General features: G+C 46.7%; 1 protein-coding gene and 1 pseudogene across 1 annotated transcript in view; both read right to left on the bottom strand.

Annotated features, from left to right (window-relative positions):
- TEX14 (testis expressed 14, intercellular bridge forming factor) overlaps positions 1 to 18,923 on the bottom strand; it is a 206,445-nt gene that overhangs the window by 147,488 nt on the left and 40,034 nt on the right. The gene's annotated exons all lie outside the window — the stretch shown is intronic.
- Positions 18,463 to 18,665, bottom strand: LOC149460850 (small nucleolar RNA U3; annotated as a pseudogene).

The following is an 18,923-nucleotide window of genomic DNA, read 5'->3' as shown; positions in this document are numbered from 1 at the left end:
GCATGGAATTGTGTTGTACAGTGGGGCAAAAAAGTATTTAGTAAGCCACCAATTGTGCAAGTTCTCCCACTTAAAAAGATGAGAGAGGCCTGTAATTGGCATCATAGGTAGACCTCAACTATGAGAGACAAAATGAGAAAAAAAATCCAGACAATCACATTGGCTGATTTGGAAAGAATTTATTTGCAAATTATGGTGGAAAATAAGTATTTGGTCAATATCAAAAGTTCATCTCAATACTTTGTTATATATCCTTTGTTGGCAATGACAGAGGTCAAACGTTTCCTGTAAGTCTTCACAAGGTTGGCACACACTGTTGCTAGTATGTTGGCCCATTCCTCCATGCAGAGTTCAGTGATGTTTTGGGGCTGTTGCTGGGCAACACGGACTTTCAACTCCCTCCAAGGGTTTTCTATGGGGTTGAGATCTGGAGACTGGCTAGGCCACTCCAGGACCTTGAAATGCTTCTTACGAAGCCACTCCTTTGTTGCCCGGGTGGTATGTTTGGGATCATTGTCATGTTGGAAGACCCAGCCACATTTCATCTTCAATGCCCTTGCTGATGGAAGGAGGTTTGCACTCAAAATCTCTCGATACATGGCCCCATTCATTCTGTCCTGTACATGGATCAGTCGTCCTGGTCCCTTTGCGAAGAAATAGCCCCAAGCATGATGTTGCCACCCCATGCTTCACAGTAGGTATGGTGTTCTTTGGATGCAACTCAGCATTCTCTCTCCTCCAAACACGATGAGTTGTGTTTCTACCAAACAATTCTATTTTGGTTTCATCTGACCATATGACATTCTCCCAATCCTCTTCTAGATCATCCAAATGCTCTCTAGCAAACTTCAGACGGGCCCGGACATGTACTGGCTTAAGCAGGGGGACACGTCTGGCACTGCAGGATCTGAGTCCCTGGCGGCGTAGTGTGTTACTGATGGTAGCCTTTGTTACGTTGGTCCCAGCTCTCTGCAGGTCATTCACTAGGTTCCCCGTGTGGTCCTGGGATTTTTGCTCACCGTTCTTGTGATCATTTTGGCCCTACGGGGTGAGATCTTGTGTGGAGCCCCAGATCGAGGGAGATTATCAGTGGTCTTGTATGTCTTCCATTTTCTAATTATTGCTCCCACAGTTGATTTGTTCACACCAAGCTGCTTGCCTATTGCAGATTCAGTCTTCCCAGCCTGGTGCAGGTCTACAATTTTGTTTCTGGTGTCCTTCGACAGCTCTTTTGGTCTTCACCATAGTGGAGTTTGGAGTGTGACTGTTTGAACTTGTTATCAGTATAAAAGACACCTCTCCACAACCTCAAACAGGTGCCATTGATACAGGTAATGAGTGCAGGACAGAGGAGCCTCTTAAAGAAGAAGGTACAGGTCTGTGAGAGCCAGAAATCTTGCTTGTTTGTAGGTGACCAAATACTTATTTTCCACCATAATTTGCAAATAAATTCTTTCCAAATCAGCCAAGGTGATTGTCTGGATTTTTTTTCTTATTTTGTCTCTCATAGTTGAAGTCTACCTATGATGCCAATTACAGGCCTCTCTCATCTTTTTAAGTGGGAGAACTTGCAAAATTGGTGGCTGACTAAATACTTTTTTGCCCCACTGTAAATCGTAGTGGTTGGGGGCTGGACTGGTTGGTATTAAGGGGAATTTTAGTGGCTTGAGAAGTAGTTAGGTAGAGGGAGAATGCATCTCAAACTAATGATCTGAGGTAGCCTTTTTCCAAGAATTTGTGTGAGCTGCTCACCTTGTGTGGCGTAATCTTCCTCACATGTGCAGTTGTGTCTAAGTCTGCAAAATTGACTTTTGGGGATATCTGACATCCATCTGGGGTGGTGGCAGCTGCAAAAATGTAAAAAGGAATTGGCCGCCGTGGGCTTGGTATAATTTTTCACATAAATGGATGTGTTTGTGTGACAGAGTTCTAAATCCAAAAACACTTAAGGTTTCAAGGTCATACACAGATGTGAAGGATAAGCCTAATGAGTAAGAATTACAATAGGTCAGGAAGGAATTAATTTCAGTTTGTGTGCCATCCCAGATGATGACAATGTCATCTATGTAGCGACCAAAGTAAATAAGGTTCTTGGCATAGGGATTGTGGTTTCAAATAGACTGATGTTCCCAGAGGCACATGGTGAGATTGGAGAAGCTGGGTGTAAAACTGGATCGCATCGCAGTGCCTTGTATCTGTAAATAATAGTTTCCATCGAACAGAAAAAAACTCTAGGATAGACAAAAGTGTGTAGCATCAAGGATATATTGAGCTTGTTTATGGTTGAGGGTTGGGCCCAAGAGTAGTGTTGAAGATTATCTAGAAGATGGATACCATCTTCTAGATAATCATCAAGCCTACCATCAAGCGGGTAGGTTTTGAGCTAGTGGTTGAAGAAACTTATCAATGTAGATGGAAAGTGGCTGGTGATACTGTCCATAGAGGCCACTATGGGGCGATCGGTGGATTGGTGGGGCATTTATGGATCTTGGGGAGATGATAGAAGTATGGCTTGGAGTAGTAGTCTTTGTTAAAAAAGGCAGATTCTGTTTTGTTGATAACAACTTCTAATGAAGTATGCAGAAGGGTTAGGGCTTCTGTTTGATACTTAGATAAGGGATCAGTGGTAAGGCGGGTGTATGTGGTATGATCGGATAGCAGTCTATGGGCTCAAATATATAGTCTGCTCTATTTTGGACAACAATGCCACCCCCCTTTGTCAGCTGGTTTTATGATGATATTGGCATTGTTGGATGATTTTGTTAGCACAGTTTTTTTGGAGGGCATTAAATTGGGTGAAATGTATGGGGTGGAGGAGTTCTGTTTGCACATCTGCAGAATGTCAGAGTATACAACCTGATAGAAGGTTTCAACATATGGGCCTTTGGTATGGGTGGAAATAAACAGTAATTTAGGTCTGAAGTTGGTGTGCTGTATGGGGGAGAGAGGGAAGATGTTGCATGAGGGTGGATACATACAAGTCTTCAGTATAAAGATCTTGTATAGTGGCTAATCCAATTGCATCTAGTGGGTCAAGGAGGTTCTCAGCAGGATTGGGACTATGGGAAGAGGTTGGGGTCATAATTTTTTTATTTTATTTTTACATTTTTTTATTTTTATTGGCCTGAGGAAGGAGCGCGCTTGCTCCGAACGCACACCATTTTGGAAATCCGGTTCGCAAGTGACGCCATCAGACAGAGTTTCCCTGTGCCTCTCTGCTAACCCTTGAGCCCTGGAAATCTCTGGTGGGGACACACCACGAGTACGGCATAGGACTGCTAGCATCACCGGACCTTATTGCACAATTACATGCCTGTATATATCCTACCCTTGTCAGTGCATTTTAACCATTAAATCTGCTTGCTTTTATAACCATCTACACTTAGAGTGGCGCCACTGTTTCTCTTCTCCCCTATCTGTGCACTAGAGTGTCTACAAGCTCTCACAGCTGCCTCCTCCTTCATGACTACATACCTCCAAGCCCTCCACTTAAAAGATTGACCTGGATTACATATATTCACATGAACCTTTTACTTATGCATCTATCCATGGTCCATCCCCAATCCTATTTGGGTCGATTTTCTAGCGCTCCCTAACTACCTCTATGCATGCAAGCACGTGGAGTCCATACAAACTACTGAGTGCCATTTTGAGTTGCTGCAATAAAATTTCAGCAAAATGGACTAGCCTGCTGCATCATTTTTTCACTTTGATTTTTGGGATATCTTGAATTCAGTCCTCTGTAGGTTGATCATTTGCATTTCTATCAAACGATGGGGCATCCTTACATTCCTAACACATTACCCAGTGCATATCAGTATAGATATCCAGCATGGTATGTTTCCCATTGAGATCTGATGTGTTTTCAAAGTGTTCCTTTAATTTTTTTGAGCAGTGTATGTGCTACATGCGTGTATTTTATAAATCATAGTCTCTATCATTTTCATGTCTTCCATCTGAACTACCTAGTTGATCCTGCCAGTGACCTTTCTTCCTTGTTCTAAACTGACCACACAAAGTGCAGAAGCAGATGTGTGTTAGTGTGCTTAGTTTGCTTTTCAGATGCACAGGACAAAAGGTAGACATACAGCATGCCTGTATTGGGTAGTTTGTTCAGCCATCACACCCCCTAACTAGTCACAACTTGCCTCTGGAAGGCACCCCCCCCCCAACCCTCTCCCAATGCCAGCCTGCCTCTTGAACGTGCCCTGTGCTCGTGTCCTGTAACCCCACCCCCAACTAATATATTTCTAATGGTGCTATATACAAAGAAGCCAAAACAAATAAGTTCAGAAATTAAGTTATGTGTAATAAAATGGAATGACATAGGGAAAAAGTATTGAACAAGCTAACCAAAATTTATTTAATACTTTGTACAAAATCCTATGTTGGTAATGACAGCTTCAAGATGTCTCTTTTCTATTGAATTCAAGTCAAGTCCAGTCAGGTGATTGGCTGGGCCATTCAAGCAGCTTTATTTTCTTTCTTTGAAACCAATTGAGTTTCCTTGGCTTTGTGTTTGGGATCATTATCTTGCTGAAATGTCCACCCTAGTTTCATTTTCATCATCCTGGTAGATGGCAGCAGATTTTATCAAGAATGTCTTGGTACATTTTTCCATTCATCCTTCCTTCAACGAGATGAAGTTTGCCAGTACCGTATGCTGAAAAAAAGCCCCACACCATGATGTTCCCACCTCCAAACTTTACTGTTGGTATGGTGTGCTTGGGATTATGTGCAGTGCCATCTGACCTTAAAACATGGTGTGCTTTATGGCATCCAAAGAATTAAATTTTGGTCTCTGACCAGACTATATTCTCCCAGTATTTCATAGGGTTGTCTAAATGTTGTGCAGCAAACTTTAAACGAGCTTCAACATACTTTTTCTTTAGCAATGGAGTCTTGCATGGTGAGCGTGCATACAGGCCACGGCAGTTGAGTGCATTACTTACAGTCTTCTTTGAAACAATTGTACCTGCTAATTCAAGGTATTTCTGAAGCTCTCCACAAGTGGATCCTGGCTCTTGGACAACTCTTTTGATAATTCTTTTCACTTCTCTGTCACGTGATTGTAGCCGTATTAGTGCACTGTGACAGATATTACTGCCTGGACCTTGAAGAAGGGGACATACCCTGAAAGCTTGAAGTCAAAATTGTATGTTAGTGCAAATAAAAAAAGTATAATTTCAGTACTCAATTGTTTCTGTCAGAAATCTTGCGAAGAGCACCTGGTGGATGGTGAAATGATGTTCTTTCTGCTTCTGGATTATGGCCCCAACAGTGCTCACTGGAACATTCAGAGTTTAGAAACCCTTCTGTAACCAATGCCATCGTGTATGTTTTGCAACAATAAGGCTGTGAAGGGCCTAAGAGAGCTCTTTGCTTTTACCCATCATGAGATGTTTCTTGTGTGACACATTTCTAATGAGACCTTTTTACAGGCCATCAGTTGAGACTGAACCAGCTGATATTAATTTGCACTGACAGATTTCAGCTGGTGTCTTGGCTTTCCACGCCTTTTTGCACCTCCCTTTCTTCATGTGTTCAATACTTTTTCCTTGAGTCATTCCATTTTATTACACATAACTTAATTTCTGAACTTGTAACCAAGTTGGCTGTAACCAACATGTGGTGAAAATTTCATGTCAATAACATCTTTAGAAATATATTTACTGAGAAAAATGGTGGCGTGTTCAATACTTATTTTACCCGCTGTAAACACTTTAAAGTAGTTGCATCTTTTTTTCTGATGGTTTGGGGTGGGGTTACAGGAAAAGGAAGACAGACAATGAGCCTGTATTTCATAGTATGTTGAGCCTGATGCATGCTGTACTTGAGCACGGGGAAGAAATATATTTACCTAGAAAAACGGTGACGTGTTCAATACTTATTTTATCCACTGTATGTTAAACACAAAACACAGTCTGAATGGGCCCCTATACAGAAATGTTTTGCACCTTTAATGTAGGGAGGCACCAAAATCTCGGTGGCCGAAAAGTTCTCGGTCGATATGAAGAAAAAAAAAGCACCGATACAGATGCCGAAAAAACCACACCCCTCACCGCCGCCCACCCACCCACCGTCGCTGCCACCCGCCACTGCCGCCACAGGCCGCCGCTCGGTAGTTCTCAGGCTTACCTGAGAAACCATCGAATGATCCAGGCATTGGGCATAGAGATTAGTGAAGGAAAGATGGCCTCCACTCATCTCTATGCCCTTGGAGTGATGTCACTTCCAGTTCCAGCCATTTTTTTTTTTTTTTCCTTTTTTAAAGCACTAGATCAGTGCTTTTTTTTGATCCAGTGCTTTACATTGCAGTGGAGAGATGTGGGGTCTTATTGACCCCACATCTCTTCATAAAGAGGACCTGTCACTAATTATTTCAATCACAAGGGATGCATGCATTTCTTGTGATAAAAATAAAAAATTCTTTAAAGGGAGAGTGCAAAAAAAAAAAAAAAACATTAAATAAATTTAAAAAAAAAGTTTAAAGTGCCCCCGTCCCCTTGTGGTCACACGTAGTGGTGAACGCATACGTATGCCATGTCCACATATGTAAATGGTGTTCAAACCACACACGTGAGGTATTGCTACGAACGTCAGAGCAAGAGCAATAATTCTCGCACTAGACCTCCTCTGTAACTTTACATTGCTAACCTGTAGAAATTTTTAAAGCATCACCGCAGTTTCACGCTATTCCACGAGCGTGCGCAATTTTAAAGTGTGACATGTTGGGTATCTATTTACTCGCCATAACATCCTCTTTTATATTACAAAAAAAATTGGGGTATGTATTGTTTTTTTAATCAAAGTGTATTTTTTTTTTTCAAAAAATATATATTCATTTTTAAAAACTGCGCATTACGGTCTCGGTTTTTGGCCAAGTGCATTTTGAATTTTCGTTTTCGGTTTTGGCACCAGAATCTTAATTTCGGTGCACCACTACTTTATTGTAAAGCATACATATGCCCATTAAGATCTTATTATCTGAAATTCTGAGAAGACTTCATACTGCAGGGGTGCTCAACCTGTGGCCCTCAGAGCCCTCTGATGTGGCCCTTGACCTCAAGTAGATTCCCAGGGTCGCTCGGTCGTTGACTGCAATACGGGCTTGCCAACCCGCCATCCCAGAGCATCGGTGTTCATCAAGCCAGCGCCGGCAGCAGAGGCACCAGGCGGCTGCAGGCAGAGCAGGAGCCACATTAGCCAATGCTTTCTCTGTAGCACTGGCTCCTGTCCCAGGCCAAATGATATCAAGTGCCCTTGCCTGGGAGCTTTCTAGCAGCCTGGAGAGCGATGCCAGCAAAAGCTGGAAGAGGAAAAAAAGGTCAGTGTATTAAACAACACATACGCCACACTTTTTAGCACCTACAAAAGGATTAATAATTATTAGGCTGCTTTCACACTGATCTGCGGCTGCAGTGTTAGCTGCTCGGAGCCATAGACTTCTATTATATCGTGTGGGTTTGGTGCGCTTTCTGAAAGTGCACCACCCCGGTTATATAATAGAAGTCTATGGCAAAGCACAGCTAACCTGTATGAAAGCCACAGATGCACTGCGCAGCACCCGCTCAGAAAAGTAAGGGCTCGTTTACATTTGTGGTAGAATGTAAACCCTGTCACATTCTCTTTTACAAAAGGGGTGGAGGGGGCAGCATATACAGGAACTGATCCTCTCCATTTTCCTCCTGCAACTGCTGAAAGCCATTTTCTCCTCCTCTCCCTCTTGCTGCATTCAGCAGCTGCTGGAGGAAAATATTCATTATGCTATTCAAAATAAAAAATGTGAAATTGTGAACCATTTAATTTCATCTTGGCCCACGAATGGTATTAAATGACTTAAAGGGATACTAAAGGTTCAGTTAAAAAAAAAAAAAAATTAGCAAACATATTATACTTACCTGCTCTGTGCAGTGGTTTTGTACAGAGCAGCCCAGATCCTCCTCGTCTTGGGTCCCCAACCGGCATGCCTAGCTCTTCCTTCCTGTCAGTTGCCTCTATAGCAAGAAGCTTGCCATGGGGGCACCCGACCATGCGCGATCCAAAGCCGCTGCTCCATGTGTCCATTCATCCTTAAAGAAGCAGGTTTGGTGGCGGTTAAAAATTTCTGGCCTGGATTGAAGGCCCAGAATATCCCGTGTGAGTACCTTATTGATTGTTTGCGTTTTGTACTTGAAAGCAATTTTTTTGCATTTGGCCATCTATGCCCAAATACGTGGCACTGCCATGGGCAGTTCTGCTGCCCCTTTCCTTGCAAATTTGTTTGTTGGGTATATGGAGGATTACAAAAATGTATCCCATGCCTTTGTTCATTGATCATGTCAAATGCTGGCTAGGATATATTGATGATATCTTCCTTTTTTTGAAAGGCAAACATCTATTTTTTATGAGTTTGTCGATCAGCTTAACAGCATCTTTGCCGGTATCATTTTCAACTCTGAGATATCCCTCGACAGCATTTCATATCTTGATGCGAGGATCACTAATAACCAGGGTACACTCCAGACACCTGTGTTTTCAACACCAACAGACAGCAACAACCTACTACATTACCAGAGCGCACATCCCTAGCATCTCTGTGATAGCTTGCCTAATTCACAGTTCAAGAGGGTGTTACGCATTTGCTCTTGTATGAATGACAGGATAGAACAATTTGAGGCCATGTATATAAAATTTGTGGAATGAGGTTATCCTACTCAAGTACTTGACCAGGCATTAGCCAGAGCTACAGCAGATTTTGAAGGCAGCCCTAGGGCCGCCAAAAGTCCGCTATTTATACACGGCTTCAATCAGGAATCTGAGCATATTAAACAAGCAGTCATGCGTAACATGAACATCCTTAGAGCTGATAACACTCTATCACCCAACTTAAAGAATCCACCATTAATGGTACATAAGCGAGGTAGATCCCCGTGACTTATCAGTTCAAGCAGACCCTAGGACCAAATACGCTAAGGCAGTGTTCAAATTCTCAGAAAGACAGGGTTGCTACAAGTGTTACAGTTGTAATGTATGCAACTCATTGATCTGTGGGGAGTACTTCACACAACCCCACAGTGGGAAACATTACTAGATACAGGGTTACACGACCTGTAACACTGATTACTACGTTTATATTCTGAAATGCCCCTGCTCACTAGTGTATGTGGGCAAAACAAAAGGTCCCTTTAAGTGTTGGTTTCAGAAACACAGGAGTGACATTAGAACAGCTCTAGTCAAGAGTATCAAGGGTGAACCTATTGTCAGGGTCCACCGCGGCTCCGTCCCCGGCGCATGCGCAATAGCGGCGGCTCACGCCGGGACACAGGCACCAGATCCCGGCAGGCCGCGGCTGTCAGGAGGCCGCGCATGCGCAGTAGGAGCCGCGGGCGCGCCTCGGGCGGCCAATGACAGCCCGGGGGCGCGTCCTGGGCGGCCAATGACAGTGCAGGGCGCGATATTTAAAGATGCCCTGCACTGTCACAAATCGCCGCAAGGTCTGACCTGTTACCTGTGTTCCCTGTGCCCTGTGATTGTGACCCGGATTGTTTGACCTTCTGCCTGCTCCTGCCCTGACCCGGATTATCTGACTACGCTGCCTTCTCCTGTGATTGACCCGGATTGTCCCTGACTACGCTGCCTTCTCCTGTCCCAACCCCCGGCTTGTTTGACCATTCCGCGGACTGACTCCGGTAACTGACCCTGCGTGTGACCTGACCACTCTCTGCCTGCCGTCTCGGTACCACGCCATTTCCCACAGTGACAACCGCCGGTTTATCCTGCCTGGTCCTGCCGGCCTCCTCACATCTGGCTCTATTCTGTCCTACTCTCATCCCCGGAGACTCCCTCTGCCACTGGTGGTATTGCTCGGAGGTCGTGACCTGGTCCTGGTTCTGCTCCAAGTCCATCCCCACTATCAGGGGCCCTGGTGAAAACGCAGACCGGGACTTAGACTCCACGCTCCGGGTGATTCTGCCTAGTGGGCTGCCAGAGGTACCACCTGGCGGATCCGTAACAGTACCTTGCGGCCATGACAGAGTCAGGAAGAGGCCCGGCCTCCCTGGAGGATATCTGCCAGCATCTGGCGACCCTAACCCAAGCAGTCCAGACTTTTCATACTCGATGCTCCCACCTTGAGGACCACATGGAGACGTTAGTCACCCTTACATCCCCGGCACAGAGCCCGAGTCCCCCAGCTTCTCCTGGGAAATCACCTGCTACCCCAGCTCCCGGAGCAGGGGCCGCACCCCCTACTCCCGAACCCCGCGTTCCCTTAGCAGAACGCTTCCGTGGAGACCGAAGTAGCTTCAGGAAGCCTTCCGGAATGCGTGCATCTTGTTCTTCGACTTGCAGCCCCGCACGTTCACCACCGAGACCGTCAAGGTGGGATTTATAGTCTCTCTCCTTCAGGATGAGCCCCAGGATTGGGCTCATCGTCTGATGGAGAATCGCGACCCCCATCTTGATTCCGTGACTGAATTTTTTAGAGCCATGGCTATACTATATGACGACCCTCAGCGAGCTGCTTCCACAGAGACTACCTTGTACTCTCTGCGGCAGGGTCGCCGGGCAGCCGAGGAGTACGCGTCTGAATTCAGGCGCTGGATGGGGGACACCCGATGGAACGATGCGGCATTATGTCACCAATTTCGCATCGGGCTATCTGAGTCACTCAAAGACGAGTTAGCACGGGTAGGCCTACCTGACTCCCTAGAGAAGCTAATCGACAAATACAAATTGACCGCAGACTGAGAGAACGCCGGCTTGAACGAAGCAACCAGGGTCAAAGGGCGGCTTGGGTACCATCGAGGGGATTATTCCCGCCCACAGGAAGCACTACCCGGAGCTCGGAACCTGGGGACACCTCCGAACCCATGCAACTGGGACTGGCTCAGTCCACATTATCGGCCGAAGAACGCCAGAGAAGACTATCACAGAACCTCTGTCTGTAATGCGGAGAAGCTGGCCACCGGGTGCGCTCCTGTCCTGCAAAAAAGTGTAAGTCCACTTCTATTTTTTTCCCTTTATCTGCAGAAAGGGGTGATCAGTCAAGTTATCTGGCAATACCTGTGTCTTTACAGCTCCCCGGAAGAACCTTGACGGTGACAGCTATCATAGATTCGGGGGCATGTAGCTGCTTTATCGATATCACGTTTGCTCACAAGCAAGGGATCCCTCTCCAGACCAAGGAAAGGGGGCTGAACATCTTCCTGGCGGATGGGTCTAGCTTAAAATCGGGAGTGGTGGATCAGGAGACACCCCCTATTTTCACCTCGATGGCTGATCATCACCAGGAATTACTCCGTCTGGACGCCATCGCGTCCCCCCTTTTCCCGGTCATTCTGGGGCTTCCTTGGCTGTGAGCCCATAATCCCCAGATTGACTGGGAGAAGGGAACCGTTCAGTTTCGGTCCACATATTGTCTGAAACGTTGCCACGTCTCAGGGCCCGTGGCCCCCCAATTACTCCTATGCATGGATGGGGATACAGATCTGTCCCAGGTTATTCCCCCGGCCTACCACGACTTTCTGGACGTGTTTAGTAAGCGAGGGGCAGACACACTTCCCCCACACCGATCTTATGACTGTCCCATAGACCTCCTATCCAGATCTGAAATTTCGTTCGGCCGTATTTTCCCTTTATCGGAGCTTGAGTCAGGAGTTCTGAGGGAATATATAGACGAAAATCTTCGGAAGGGGTTTATTCGCCCTTCCACGTCCCCAGCCGGTGCCGGGCTATTCTTTGTAGAGAAAAAGGACAAGACACTGCGGCCCTGTATAGACTACCGCGACCTGAATAAGATCACGGTGAAAAACTGCTACCCGTTACCCCTGGTTCCCGATCTCCTCCAGAGGTTAAGGTCCGCTATGGTTTTTACTAAGCTAGACTTACGGGGGGCCTACAATCTAGTTCGTATCAGGGAAGGTGATGAATGGAAGACGGCCTTCCGTACGCGATACGGACACTTTGAGTACCTGGTCATGCCGTTCGGGCTCTGTAACGCTCCGGCCACCTTCCAACATTTTATAAACGACGTGTTTCGTGATTTACTTGATATCTTCATGGTTGTCTATCTGGACGACATCTTAATCTTCTCGCCCTCACTGGAGGCTCATCGAAATCACGTGATGCGGGTGTTGGAACGTTTGCGCCAACACAGGCTATACGCCAAAGCAGACAAATGCTGTTTTGAACAGCATAACTGTCAGGAATGGACTAGCCAGCAATGGTGGGACTCACCTGCCTTTTGATCTGCAGTACCAGGGCTGGCCAGCGGATGCTCCCAGCAATCAGAGACTCAACTTTGCAGCCAGCTAACACCTGGAACTGATTATGCTGGGGTATTTAAGGGATGGCCAGACTTGCAGACTCGGCCTTGGTGTTGTGTTTCTCTTGGGCCCTGTATCCTGTTCCTGCTCTCTGTTCCTGTCTGATTCTCTGCTACCTGTTCTGATCCCTGGCTTGTCTGACCATCCCTCTGCCTGACCCTCTGTACTACGCTGCCTGCTACCTGTTCTGATCCCTGGCTTGTGACCCTGACCATCCCTCTGCCTGACCCTCTGTACTACGCTGCTAGCTACCTGCTGAACCTGGCCTGTGACCCCGACCAATCTCCGCTTGCTCCCCCTGTACCTACCTGCCCAATTGATATTGACCCGGCCTGCCTGACGACGCTTGCTTGTATGTACTGTTATCTGTGGGTGGTTTGGTTTGGTTTGTTTGCACTGTATTATGTTTAGTATTGCACTGCGTTTATGTTTGTATTGTTAGTGTTAATAAATTATATTGTTTATCACATATCTGAAGTCTGCGTTTCCCTGCGTCAGTCACACACCTCTGGTCACACCTGGGAGCCCTGACAATAAGATCACGTTCCTGGGATTGGTTCTCTCCCCCGCGGGGGTCGCGATGGACTCCCGGAAAGTCACGGCAATCCTGGATTGGCCGATACCCACCGATAAGAAGGGCGTGCAGCGTTTTATCAGTTTTGCGAACTTTTATCGAACGTTTATCAAGAACTTCTCCGGTCTGCTCTCCCCAATCACGCAACTGACTAAACAGGGGATCCGCTTTAAGTGGTCTACCGAAGCACAAACTGCTTTTGAAGTTCTCAAAAAACTTTTTACCTCTGCTCCGATTCTCAGTCACCCCGATTCTTCTCTCCCATACGTGTTGGAAGTAGACGCCTCAGAAAACGCGGTGGGAGCGGTCCTGTTCCAAAGGAACGGCACCAAGGAGCTACTACATCCTGTAGCGTTCTTCTCCAGGAAATTGACACCTGCCGAGCGAAACTACGACATCGGAGATCGGGAGCTCCTGGCCATAAAGACCGCCCTGGAAGAATGGCGGTACTTGCTGGAAGGAGCTACACACCCCATCCTGATATATACCGATCACAAAAACCTGGAATATTTGAGGACGGCCAAACGACTGAAGCCACGCCAGGCGAGATGGGCTCTTTTCTTTTCCCGGTTTACCTTCCACATAACTTATCGACCTGGCTCTAAGAACACAAAGCCGGACGCGCTGTCCCGCATGTTTGAGGACCCCGACGATACACCAAGACCTGACACGATCCTACCATCAGGAAACTTCCTCGTCCTACAGACGGAACTCCGCTCCAAACTTCTTGACGCTTCCGTGAGACTACCAGCGCCGCCTGGGACGCCTCTCCTGAACCGCGAAGGGTTATTGTGGAAGGAGGGCCGGATCGTAGTACCCGAAGGAGTCCAAACCATGGTCCTGGGCCACTGCCACGACCATCCGATGGCGGGCCATTTCGGAGTTACGAAGACCCTGGAACTTCTGCAGCACTCATTCTGGTGGCCAAACATGGTCAAGGACTGCGAGCGCTACGTTCAGACTTGTCCTACCTGCCAGAGGAATAAACCCTCCAGAAGCAAGGCCTGGGGATTGTTGCGCCCATTGCCAATTCCAAAGAGGGCCTGGCAAATGATAGTCATGGACTTCATTGTCGAACTCCCACCATCTCAAGGCCACACTGCCATATTTGTGATTGTCGATCGCTTCTCTAAGATGGCCCATTTCGTACCCCTGGAAAAGACACCATCAGCGCCGGAAACTGCACGAATATTTATCAAGGAAATAGTAAGACTACATGGAGTTCCCGAGGATATATTATCAGATCGGGGAGCTCAGTTCACTTCAAGGTTTGGAAGGCCTTGTGCAAAGCATTGGGAATCAAGTTGTCACTCTCGTCCCTTACCATCCCCAGACCAATGGGCAAACAGAGAGGACCAACCAAGTATTAGAGCAATACCTCAGATGCTACACGTCCTACCTACAGGACGACTGGCTGACGCTGTTACCGTCAGCGGAGTTTGCCTACAACAACTCGAACCACTCCGCTACGGGGCAATCCCCGTTCTTCACCAATTACGGTTACCATCCAACATTTCTTCCCGATCTCATGCCGGAAAGCTCAGTACCTGCATCTCAAGACATCCTAAATTTCCTTTCGACCAATAACAAAACGGTTCAAGAAGGCATTTGACAGGAGGAGAAGGGGGGAACTGACGCTTCAACCTGGAGATCGGGTTTGGCTGGCTACTGCCAACTTGAAGATGCAGTGTCCATCAAGGAAATTGGGACCGAAATTTGTTGGCCCGTTCCAAGTCAAGCGAGTCATCAACGAGGTGGCTTACGAACTCGAGCTGCCGGGGACTTTCAGGATTCACCCGGTGCTTCATGTGTCTCTTCTGAAACCGGCCGCACCGGACCCCTTCCCGGATCGGGAATCCAGACCCCCTGAGGCAGTCACCATAGGTGAACAAGAAGAGTACGAGGTAGAAACGATTCTCAGTTGCCGTAGGAGGGGAGGCTAGACGCAGTTTTTGATAAAATGGAAGGGTTATGGTCCTGAGGAGAACTCATGGGAACCCATCCAGAATGTTCACGCTCCCAGGCTCATCCGGGAGTTCTTTCGTAGCCACCCGCGGTGGAGAGATCAGTGGGGCTCCCGGAGGGTGCCCGTAGGGGGGGGGGTTTCAGGGTCCACCGCGGCTCCGTCCCCGGCGCATGCGCAATAGCGGCGGCTCACGCCGGGACACAGGCACCAGATCCCAGCGGGCCGCGGCTGACAGGAGGCCGCGCATGCGCAGTAGGAGCCGCGGGCGCGCCTCGGGCGGCCAATGACAGCCCGGGGGCGCGTCCTGGGCGGCCAATGACAGTGCAGGGCGCGATATTTAAAGATGCCCTGCACTGTCACAAATCGCCGCAAGGTCTGACCTGTTACCTGTGTTCCCTGTGCCCTGTGATTGTGACCCGGCTTGTTTGACCTTCTGCCTGCTCCTGCCCTGACCCGGATTATCTGACTACGCTGCCTTCTCCTGTGATTGACCCGGATTCCTGGTATTGCTCGGAGGTCGTGACCTGGTCCTGGTTCTGCTCCAAGTCCATCCCCACCATCAGGGGCCCTGGTGAAAACGCAGACCGGGACTTAGACTCCACGCTCCGGGTGATTCCGCCTAGTGGGCTGCCAGAGGTACCACCTGGCGGATCCGTAACACCTATTGATTTGAGCAAACCCGTAGCAGTCCATCTTATTTCGGCAGGACACCAGGTACATGAACTGAGGGGCATGACCATCGAACACATCAGTCGATCGGCTAGAGGAGGAGATCATGACAACTTCCTCCTCTGTCATGAAGCTTATTGGATCCATACCCTCGACACAACACAACCGAGGGGACATAATAATAATACATCATATATGTGCTTTTTGGATAGCAGATGAACTTTGGTTAGGATGATTCCTCATGATTGAAGTGTATATAGCTTTGTAGATAACTTGGTTTAGATTTTTCACATTCGCACTATTCACAGTGGTCTCACTCGTTCTCTCTGCAAGCAGGTGAGTGCCACCCCTACACAACTGTATATATTTTTCATTTACAGCCTTTCTACTGCTACGGATTGCTACGGGTTTGCTCAAATCAATAGGTTCATCAAAATTGAAGAAATAGAGGGGAGAAAACGAACTGGAATGCATAGAAAATGCATCGGAACACGCAAAAAATGCGTAAAAACCACACGCATGCAAAAACGCATCCGGAACGCATCTGGACTACATCTCCATATTGCGAACCGGCCCTGAGACCAGTGATAATTGGTCCATGAGAAGTGGAAGAAAAGAGTGCATTTTTTATGCATTCCAGTTTGTTTTCTCCCCTCTATTTCTTCAATTTTGATGGGGACATGTGTGTTCCTTTGCGTTTTTGGTGTGTTTTGGTGCACTCTGGTGCATTTTGCCGTGTTCCAGAGCAGTTCTGTGCAGAGGAGATGTGGTGTGTTCTGCTTTTTTTCTACGGCTGGAACTCACTGGAACTGCACGCACTGATGTGAACTATGACATTGCAACCATATAGCCTACTTCTCTGTGTTTTGGATGCAGAGGAAAAGAAACTGAAATGCATGTGGTGTGACCTGGCCCTCAATCTGCTTCCTTTTTGTTCTTTTTTCATCACAGCTCATCTATGCAACCCTGCCCACCCATTGGTTTGTGTGGCTCTGTAGTCATGTGTTTCCATGACACCAGCAACCTGCCTCTCCCTCATCCTGCCCAGCGCTGCTGTCATGGGTTTCCATGATAATGGCGGCCGGTGCAGGAATGACTTTGAACGCCTGCATAAGTAGTAAACTCGCATGGTGCAGGTGACATGTGTCGTCATGACGCTGTCAGCTGCTGCACCAATAGGACCACTTTAGGTTTGTCCCCATTGCAGCTCACTTGACAATAGGAGACACACCCTCACATCTCTAGGCAACAGAGCTTTTAGATTCTGTCATGGACATATAAGCTGCTGATCATTGTTTTCAGAATACAGCACTGCTTTCAGCTGATACTTTATTACAATCTGGGGAGTACTTTGATACACATGTGACTACAATGTTTTTATCCCCGGGAATGCAGTTAATGCACATCTGATTGTTTTATGGTTTATTTTCGCAGTTTATAATGTTTCTGTTTACATTGACTTGAATGCATTTTATGGAGGGAACATAACATCATGGGACGGGGCGGGGCCAGGCTCATCTTACTTCACTCTGATTGGTGAATGGTTTTCTTAAATAGTTCTCCAGTTTCTGTCACAATTTGTCATGTGCTTGATGAAAGGGTCCTGCGAGACTCTGAAACGTTGCCTTGCTCTAACTATGTGATCGTTCATTAAAACCTTTGGACCCATATTGGTGATCCTCTGTGTGCTGATGACATTTTTCCCTTGTTGATTCTGTTCGGTTCCAGCCGACGGTCGCTGCAGCATCCACTTATACACACATCCATTTTTAACACAGGAACATGTGCGTTTGGATTGTACACTTGCATGTGTCTATTCACACATGGAACCACGACTCGGCCCCACTCTCTCTGTCTCCTCATTGGCTCACTGACTGTGATTGACAGCAGCATGACCCAATGGCTACCGCTGTTGTCTCAGCCAATGAAAAAGCAGAGACCCGGGACTGCCGAGGTTCTCATGGACATTGTTGGATTGCAGTGGGGCTCAGGTAGTTATTAGGGGGGCTATGGTCAATGCTGTACACAGAAGGTTTTTTTTACCTTCATGCATAGAATACATGAAGTTAAAAAACCTTGAGCTTTTACAACCACTTTAAGAGGCCCTCGCTCTTCAAAAGGTTGAGCACCCCTGTCATGCTCTTTGTGACTGTGTGCTGAACAAAACACCTTGTTACTTCCCCTTCTTAAAGTGTTACTAAACCTAAGACCCTGCATTTACTATATCTGGTCTCCCACAGTACACAGAACATGGAAATGCAGTTATTTTAGTAAATATAAACTGCTTTTCTCATCAGCAGTTACAGTAATCTTATGACTTCTATCAGTGTCAAGCCAAGCACTAGCTAAAGCTTGTAGGAGGAGTTTTCTTTCAGTTCTAGGAGGAATGAAATCCCCTGACCTCTGCATGTGATCAGCACAGGCCAATCTTTACAGACACTGTAAAAAAAAAATCCTCTCTAGCAGTATACACCTGAGCATATGCATGCCTACGGTTCAGTCTGGAGATAAGTGGTGGTCACTTGAAAAGGGGGAAAAACAGGGAAGAGAGGCTCAAACGGCCTTTTTACACAATACAGAGGATTGACCCCTTAGGTTCCACAGTGAGTATATCTAGCATGCTTTACTGCATATACAGACTGATTATACTGTTGTGGGTTTAGTAACACTTTAATTCCTTCCACTTTACACCTGAGTGAGGCTCTACTGGCATCCTTCACAGGATGTGCATAAAAATAAAGTATGAAATAGTCCTGTTATGAAGGTGTTAATAATCATTAATTTAGTCATCATTTCATATTTTAACAAGTAGGAGTCATAGAACAAGAGCAGGTACCAAACTGCTCAGCTATAAAAGCTGACTTCAACAACTCCCAATAAAACACAATTGCATATTCATCCTACAATATAAGAATCATGCTCTACTATTTGCAGCCAATAAAATAATCACTCAGCTTGTTCCTTCCCTCCTTGCCTTTGAAATAAAAGCATGGAACGGTCATCAACAGCTAACAGCAACTGCAACACTGTAAGCCCACTTCACGATCAAAAAGAAACACTAACGCTCTTCATCGTGGTTGGTGAGTTTGTACACTTTAGAGCACTTTTTTTTCTTTTTTGGAATCTGCAGAGTTGTGAAAAACAAAAACCCATAAGTGAACAAAAAACATGCAAGTGTAAACACAAACACATAAAAGTGTACTCGGGGGGTGTGCTTTAGTCCACACCCACCCCCCAAAGGAGTAGTACCTCTACACTGATCCCCGGGGGCCACAAGACCCCTGATGTAACACCCCAGCGGACCCCTAGCCAACCATCAAGTACTACAGATGGCTTCTCCTGAAGAAAGATCTCCAAACAACACAGAAGGAAAGAACCCAACAGTCTCTAGACATCAGGACAGATC

This window comes from Staurois parvus, unplaced genomic scaffold, assembly GCF_062004578.1.
Source record: "Staurois parvus isolate SC_StPar_1 unplaced genomic scaffold, SC_StPar_1.0 ptg000220l, whole genome shotgun sequence".
Taxonomy (NCBI): Eukaryota; Metazoa; Chordata; class Amphibia; order Anura; family Ranidae; genus Staurois; species Staurois parvus.
Note: the sequence above shows the minus strand (reverse complement) of the source record. Positions and strands in the feature narration are given on the sequence as shown.